The sequence below is a fragment of the Xiphophorus maculatus genome, chromosome 9, assembly GCF_002775205.1.
Source record: "Xiphophorus maculatus strain JP 163 A chromosome 9, X_maculatus-5.0-male, whole genome shotgun sequence".
NCBI classification, from domain to species: Eukaryota; Metazoa; Chordata; class Actinopteri; order Cyprinodontiformes; family Poeciliidae; genus Xiphophorus; species Xiphophorus maculatus.
The window spans coordinates 20,198,351-20,206,616 of record NC_036451.1 but is presented as its reverse complement, the minus strand read 5'-3'; the positions used below and the strand labels follow the sequence as shown (position 1 = coordinate 20,206,616).

The following is an 8,266-nucleotide window of genomic DNA, read 5'->3' as shown; positions in this document are numbered from 1 at the left end:
TGGATATACTCACGTGCCTACGTACCACCCCCTCCCCCTCCCCCAACCTTCCCCTTCCACCTTGCGTTAATTTGATAAGCGCGGTCACGCATTTAAATGACAAAAGCAGCGCGACCGGCGGCGCGCTTGAACTTGACCGACCGACGGAACTGGCTGGGAAAAGAGGCGCGACTTTGGCCCCCCGTCCCCCCCCCCCTTTTTTTTTTTTTTTGCTCTGCTCCGCTCTTTTATGGAGAGAGGAGGTTGGCGGGACTGATGTCATCGCATTAGCATAAATTTCAGCCTGTTCCCAATTAAACCAGGAGAGCGGGGAGGCCATCAATCTGTTTTCACATGGCCGGGAATGGGCCAGCATCTCCTCTGCAGACAGACCAACAAAGAGCCAGGAGCTGCAGCTGAACTGTGGGTAAGCTCTGGGGTTGCTTTGTTTTAAATGGTTTCAACATTAAACTGGGATTGCTACATTTTTTTTTTTACCCCTATACTGGCTGGTGTGAAACATTGTGATAGTTTGTATTATGCTTTCCACCTCAACTGAAGCTTTAACACACTTGTTCCTGCAGCTTTAGAGTATTTAATGATTCTTACTGACAACAACTTTATGTGGATCCGAAGAGATGCTCTAATCTTGTAACATTTGAGATTGGGGGATTGAGCTGGTCTTCTATGCCTTCAGGGCGTTCAGGTAAACCTAACAGAGGGAGATTTGACTGGCAGCACTGTTTGGTCTTAAAGATCTAAAACAGAGAAAACTGATGCTGCCTCATCTTGTGGAGACAGTTGAGTCATCGGGTTATTTAAATGCCATTTACAAGCTTTTTCCCCTCTGGTTTAACTGCTCTCTTTCAATAATTATGTAATTACGGATGTACCACAAGATTGGGGAATTAAACTATTTGCAAATTGCCACAGTTTAAAAGATAGCAGAAACTTGTTGTTGCTGGTTTTATAGGTGGATTTCTTCCGCACTAAGTATGGATAGATAATACATCTTCATGCAATTTAATTTCAGTCCATCTCAAAGTTTTTGTAATTGCACACGAGTGGTCGTCTCCAACACACTGAATGAGCTGCAGCACTGCAGCGTAGGGTTCTGATTTGGGAGCACAACAGAGGGAGGGACAAATATTGGCACCCTGTTGGTTTCGCATGCCTGACCTTTGACATCTTCATGCTCCTGTGTCAGGTCAGACCTCTTTGAAGCTCTGTCATTACAATTCCCAAAAGTGGCCACTTGAATTGGTCAGTTATTGGCAACCGAAGCCAACAGGGCTCACTTAGGTCATAGATGATGGTGGTGATTTAAGTGGAACAAGAATGCATCCTTGCAGAAAGCAAAGTGGATTCATTTTCTGACGAGGAAGATTGGAATCTTAAGAATTTTATTTAGGCCGCATCTTCTATTAGTGTTTGCTATGTCATGTTTTATTTATCATCCAAATGTAGAAAATAATAATAATGCCATACTTTTACATTTTATTTCACAATGTGCATATAGCTGAACATTATTATTATTGTTATTATTCAAGTACAATTTCATTAAAGTGCAATTAATTGTAACATTAATTTCAGCAAAATCTGCATATTATAAATCAATTGAATTAATTCAAATTAATTAAACATGAAAATGCAACATTTTCATCCTGAAATCTTGACATTTAATTTAAAAGGATGAACAGCGTTCCTTTTGAAGCTGATTTGTTACAAAATCATCTTTATGCAATAAATAAGAGATAAGAAGGCATTTTAATATTTACACATGTATGTATGTAAAATACAGCATTACATTTTGTAATGTATTTCTTCAAGATCGCGATTTCAACAAAATAAATATTATATTTCTAGAAAATTGTCGTTTTTATGCTTCGAGTGAACTGTCAGCCCAAAGCGCACGTTGTTGCTGGATTTGCTCTCCACAAATATAACATTTCAAACAAAGATAAATAAATGTCAGACTTTAACGAGCTACACGTGTAAACGTTCAACGGTCAAATCTCGCGATAAAATGTTCATAACAATTTCATTAAGATTTCAATCGAGTTCTTTGTCGTGTTAGTAGTTGTACACAAGTTACAAGTGTGAAGTAATGTAATGAATATAATGGGGAAAAAATGTATGCAATTTTATTGCATTAATATTATTGTTATTATTATTTTTAAATAAACCGCAGAAACAAAAACAAACGAAACTCATTTCATAGAACCCAACCGGCTGCTATGGATTTGTTATAGACATATATAAATATTAAACCACCCGCTAATTCGTACAAGTTTATTTTAACTTGTAGGACTTTGGAGTCAGGCCAGTTTGGGATGATAAATCAGATTAATTTTCACAAAACTGAGTAGAAAAAAACGCGTTTCAGTTTGCAAACATTAATGCATGCAACATGTCAGGCCGTGTTTTCCGTTCACACACAGTCCCTCTACTTGCAGGAATGCCTTGTTTTGAAACATTTAAAAGCCTTCATTTGAATGCTTTATTTACATTGCGTCAAATTAATTACCTTTTCTGGAGCTCAGTGTAATTTTTTTTTTTTTTTAACGTGCTGTAGCTTCGGGCCGGGCATTTTATCTGTGCAGGCCCGAGATTTTCCGCACTACCAGCCCTCTGCCAGTAGGTGTCGTAGTTTTACACTAAAGATTGACGTTACTTCCCAGAATGTGTTCGGCAAAAAGGCCTCCGAAAGGCCCGTAGCTAAGAGAATATACGTTGATGTTTACATTAGTATTCATCATCATGGTCTATATTTACATTAATAGTTCAAAATTATTATTTTTCTCTGTGAATTAACAAACTTCGACCAGAGATACAGAATAAAAACATCTCAAATTGGATTTCTTTTTTTTATTTATTTTATTAAAGCAAAACTTTTTCAATCTCAGATCCTCTTTGTTGTTTTGTCTGTGCATATTGAAATAAATTAAATAGCCTTAAGTTTCAATGTTGACCTAATTCATGTGTCAAACCACTTCCTAAAAAGTGATATGTTGCAAGCATTCCACAATAACAACACGTACTTTGACTACTTTGCCTGTAAAATTATAATGTGTATTGACTAATTTTCAAAGGCGAACTACTAAAGCATGAATGATTTGGGCTATTGGAGAGAGACGATGAAAACTGTCCTGAATTCAGTGGCACAAGGACGTGCAGAGTGAGGGAGGTTGCAGGGCATACCCAAGCTTTACCCATGTCATTTTTTTAAAATCTGAGTGACGGGACAATTATTTATTGTGATTTCAAGCGAGTTCTTTGATGTATTTTTCTCTCGTAACATGTCAGTTTTGGAAATGCGTCCATCACTGCCGGTCCAGCCCCCTCACCTTACCCCGGATGAGGAAGCAGAGCACTCTTGAAGCTCTGGTGATGGCACACTATAATGAGTAACTTTCTGGAAGTGTCCCTGTGCAAATTCTGCATTTTAACCTCCAAATTTGAAAGAGAGAGAGAAACCCAACATTGAATCTGTTCTTTAAAATAGTGTTGTAGAAATTAAGACATTATAAAATGCGAACAGATTTAATGTGCCAGCCCCTCAGTTACGCATACCCCCACACACATGCTAACGCTTTGGGTAACACATTTGGAATAACATATCCCGGCGCACGCGCTATCCCTTACGTCAGCACGCTGCTTAACACGTCAATTTTTTAGTGGCGCGCCTGCTCCCCCTCCTCCTCCAACCCACCCTCTCGCTCTTCTTTTTACTACCCATTCACGCTGCTTCCTTTGCCTCTTCTAAATATGACAACTGCCTGAATGCCGGTTTTTGGAATAGCCTATAATTGTTTCATTTGGTGTATTTTTAACACCTCTCTCCAAAGTCGAGATTTAGACGCGAGTGCCCGCTGTGCGTCCTGCTGGTTACGTCGCACCGCGTAAAGCAGCGTGACCCACTCGCGCTCAGTGTAGAGGCATCGGCATCTGCTGGCCGCTGCCGAGGTTGCCGCTGCGACACCAGCCCCGCGCACACCGCTGGTGCGTGCTCCGCATTTAACCCTCTCCACTTCAGATTGCTCGATAACAGCGCATTCTTCCTGCGGTTCGCGCTCATAGCTACACTATGGGAACTATACGGCGTTTAAACGCGCAGCCGCTTTGCTTCTGCTGCTGCTGCTGCTGGAGGCATTCTCATTCGCTCTCTCCTCCTTTCTCTCTTACGACGCTGGCACAGGTGCCTCAGAGAAGAGGCATGCATCATGCATGCAGGAGTGGGGGACCACTCATTCAAGGTGGCGTGGTGTTTTTTTTTTATTTTATTTTTTTGTCTGTGTGTGTTGCCATTTGGATGTTTTGCTATGAAGAAATAGGATACACGATAAGATGTGAGGGCTTCGTTTTTGTAGCACATAAACCCCGAAAGTGCGCCTCTTCATCGAAGTGTGGAGATTCTTGATTCCCTCCTCCCTACCATGTAGGATAAAACAAGGGGGGGGGGGGGGGGACTACGGACGTGAGTTGGCATGTATGTCTGCCTGGAAAAAAAAAAAAAAGGAGTCCCGGTGCTTTGTCCTCCACGTCTCTCTGCGTCCCGTCACTGCCACGCAGAAAGAGGGCTGCACGTGGCGCAGCACGTCTGTCAGATGCTGGAAACCACGCGAGGATACGGAGATCCAACTCCAACCGTGGGGACTCACGGTGGTCCGGGAATACTGTGCCGCTGTTGCGCTGCTGTACGGGCCGTGCAAGAACATGGTGCAACTGCGGCCGCTTTGAGTGCGTGTTTGGGAGAGAGAGAGAGAGAGCGAGAGCGAGAGCGAGAGCGAGAGAGAGAGAGAGAGAGAGAGCGAGAGAGAGAGAGAGAGAGAGAGAGAGGAGGGGACCAGCGACCCGGCAGCCTCCTCTATTCTGTCATCCAAGGGTAGTGAGGAGATGCTGAGACAGTGAAGTGGTGGCTGCATGTTTATTTTCTCTCGTTTTTAAACTTTTTTTTTTTTTTTCTGCATGGGATCCACTTGTACCGCCTTGAAGACGCGTGTCACTGGGGTTTCCCCCCCTGGACTTTTGGGTCTTTGGTAATGTAAGGTTTACTCCTGACTGAGAGATCCACCCGTAGAAACGTGCCTTAAAATTCTGGAAGGACTTCAACCGGAGATGCGGGATTTTTTCGCTTTTTATGGCTTGTAAGTATTCCTCACAAAAGTCTTGTTAAAGATGAACTCAATTTGTCCGACAATAATAATAATAATAATAATAATAATAATAATAATAATAATAATAATAATAATAATAATAATAGTTTCCTGTGGGTTAAAGTGTGCCTCTTAAAGGGGGACGATATGTTAGATGTGCTGAGACCCGGACTGATAGCCCGGACTGTTCCGTCCCACCTTGAGCGCAGCTGAGGCGGGCTGAGCTGAGTGGCCCCGGAGCTGCGCGGCGCTTAGAAAGCAAACAGTTGTGTGATTGTTAGCAGAGCCTGGGAAAATGTCCCCTCGGCTGGGAGGTGGAGGGACTTGACGCCAGAGCCCCTTGTTAAGAAGACCTGTGTGTGCTCCCAGACAGCATTGTAATGATAATGAGCACCAGCACGCTGTTGAACTTGATGTTGACTTTTTTCTTTCTATTATCGGACGATTTCTTTTCTTCTTTTTTTTTATCCCCCTGTTCTTTCTTTCCATTCTTTTTTTCTTTTCTTTTTTTTTTTGTAAGTACCTTGTTTGTGGGAAAATGTTCTCCGGAGGAACCGCGTGAAATTAATTGATAAGACCACTGAAGCTGAATGTATATACATAGCCACTAACTTTTAAACGTACTAATATAGTTTTTATGTCATTTTGTTCCCTATTTAAAATGTGTTTAAATAACAATATGAATTTAAATAATTATTTCTACACAATTACCATTAATGTATATATTTACACACTTTAAGTAAAAACTAAAGTTTTGTGACTACTTTGTCTATTACTTTTTAAATATTTTTGGTGGTAGACAAAAGGAAATTATTTTAGAAATAAATCACAGTTTGAAGAAAGTTACACTGAAAAGTTACATTTTAAATCGCCATTTATATCTTTCTTTCTTTCTTTCACTATGCAACAAGTATAGGCTTGATTTAATTGCATTGGTATTACTGGGTAGCTAGCTACAGTACAATAAATTTAAATTGAATGCAGCTGCCCACGAAACAAACAATTCAGTACTTTTTATATTAAAAACGCTCAGATGTGTTTTTATGGAACTTGAGAGCTGCACTTTGCTTTTCCTTTCCTTATTCAACCAGTCCAACCAGCTTAAAATGTTAAAGTCCAAAAGTGGCAAAAATAGCACGGTAAAAAAAAAAAAAATTATATTTTAAAAATAAGACCTTTTTTCCAGATTAAAAATGAGCAGCAATTGTATCTCTAGAAGAATACTAAAGTTAAGACTTATTGAAATAGTAATATTGTCTTCATGTTACAAATAGACACCTTAGGCGTTTTGGTTGGGTCCTCATTTGAATACAGCAAGGACGCATAAAACAAAAACAATATCAAAGAATGGTATTTTTCCTTTTCCAAAAGCCCAAACAGGCAATTACATATTATCTAAATAGAGTTCAATTGTGTTAACTCTTTTTGAACAAACTCAAACGTTCCCTCGTTTTTCATTTTTTATTTTATTTACATTTTTGGTCTCCCATCATCCAAATAACAATTATAATTTCGTTCGTTTCAGCACCATGGACAGAGATGCCGCTTTCCTCCGTCCAAGCGCTATAACGTCGACGAAATGCAGTCTTATTATCCTTAAAATAATGATATTTTTTACATTCCGTAACATTTTTGGTACATTTACATTTTTCGTTAGATTTCAGTAGGATTTGTTGTAAATCCCCCCCAGGAAACTGCATTCAATTCACGGAGCAAAAACAAAACTAATCTGCGAGTATTTTTTTTATGTAAAACATGTATTCAGAAAGCATACCAAAAAGCAATGAAGAAAAAAGGTTAGCGCGCTAGAAATAAAATAAATAGGCTGGAATAAAGCTTAAAGGCTTACCTCGGTTGGATGGCTTGCGGTATTTATATGTGGTAGGACGTGACGCACGCAGGGGGCGTGTTCAGCTGATGAGAGGAAGAACTGAAAGTCAATCTGCATTAACGTACTGTACGTTCACTTTGCGCCGCGGGCAGAGAAAATACATCGCTCTACCTCTCTCTTTCTTTCCCTTTCCCTCTCTCTTCCTCACACACACCCACCCACACACACACACACACACACACACACACAGATCTTACAGTAGGTTTACAACATTATGTTTGCCCCCGGCTATGTATACATAGCTCGTGTTTTTAAAATGTTTGCCTTAGATAAATTGTAGCAAAATAAGAAAAAGAATAATAATAATTATTATTATTATTATTAATAAATGATTCATTTAATGTTATTTCAAGTGCGAGAAAAGACAATTTACTGTAAGCCTCAATGTCTTAAAGGGAAGACTATGAAAAAAATGAATGTGTGTGGGAAGGGAGTCGTCTTTTTTTTCCGTGTTTTATTTTTTTTTCTCTTTGGGAGACATTTCACTTTTAAAGAATGAAAATGATATTCACCTTAATTTACCTATTTCATTTATTTATTTTTAAATGATTCATGTGGACAACTACCCACACACAGAACGACAGCAGCAGGGCAGGTTCAATTTCAACTGGGTGGTTTTACCAGCCACACAAATCGAGATGAAAGCAAGGCGAAGCTTATTTTGGGCTCAGATTCTCTTATAATTACCTGAATTTTATTGTTATTACTATCACAGTGTTAGAAAAATCGTGGCTCTGTTGAGGCTGTTGTCCGCAAGCCTTCAAATACACCTTCAGATGTTCTCTTTGAAAATATTATTCAGAACAATAACTCAAATTGCTCAGATGGGTTGTCAGTATAGAAATGAAATTATTTGTGACCAAACTATTATTATTATTTATAAAATATTAGCCCTGAGCACCTTCTCATAGCATCCACTTGTCAACAGCAGTTTTTTTTATTTTTTTACATCTATAATCACATAAAAAGAATCATAATCATAATCATAGGCAGGGCGAAACATGGCCACTTTATAGAGCTCTCACAAAGTGACCATGTGGTTATTATGCATTTGTAACTCACCGCTGGGGGCCAGATGTTACAGATGTTTCTCATTGGATCAGGCAGACTCATAACATACAGAGCTACAACTAAATGAACTTTTAAGGAGCTCATGATGAGGTGGAGCAGAATTATGTGAGAGAAATAGATAGATAGATAGATAGATAGATAGATAGATAGATAGATAGATAGATAGATA

At 39.5% G+C, this 8,266-nt stretch overlaps 1 long non-coding RNA gene across 3 annotated transcripts in view; it reads left to right on the top strand.

The window, feature by feature from the left end:
- The first annotated feature begins 321 nt into the window (after positions 1–321).
- The window catches only part of LOC102221011, a 51,597-nt gene continuing 43,652 nt past the window's right edge, over positions 322–8,266 (top strand). For 2 of the 3 annotated variants that reach the window (XR_002753297.1, XR_312675.2), the window contains exon 1: positions 4,448–5,126. This is a non-coding gene — a long non-coding RNA (uncharacterized LOC102221011). Of the gene's footprint in view, positions 407–4,447; positions 5,127–8,266 lie in introns of those variants that run through there. The other variant, XR_002753296.1, reaches the window with a different exon arrangement.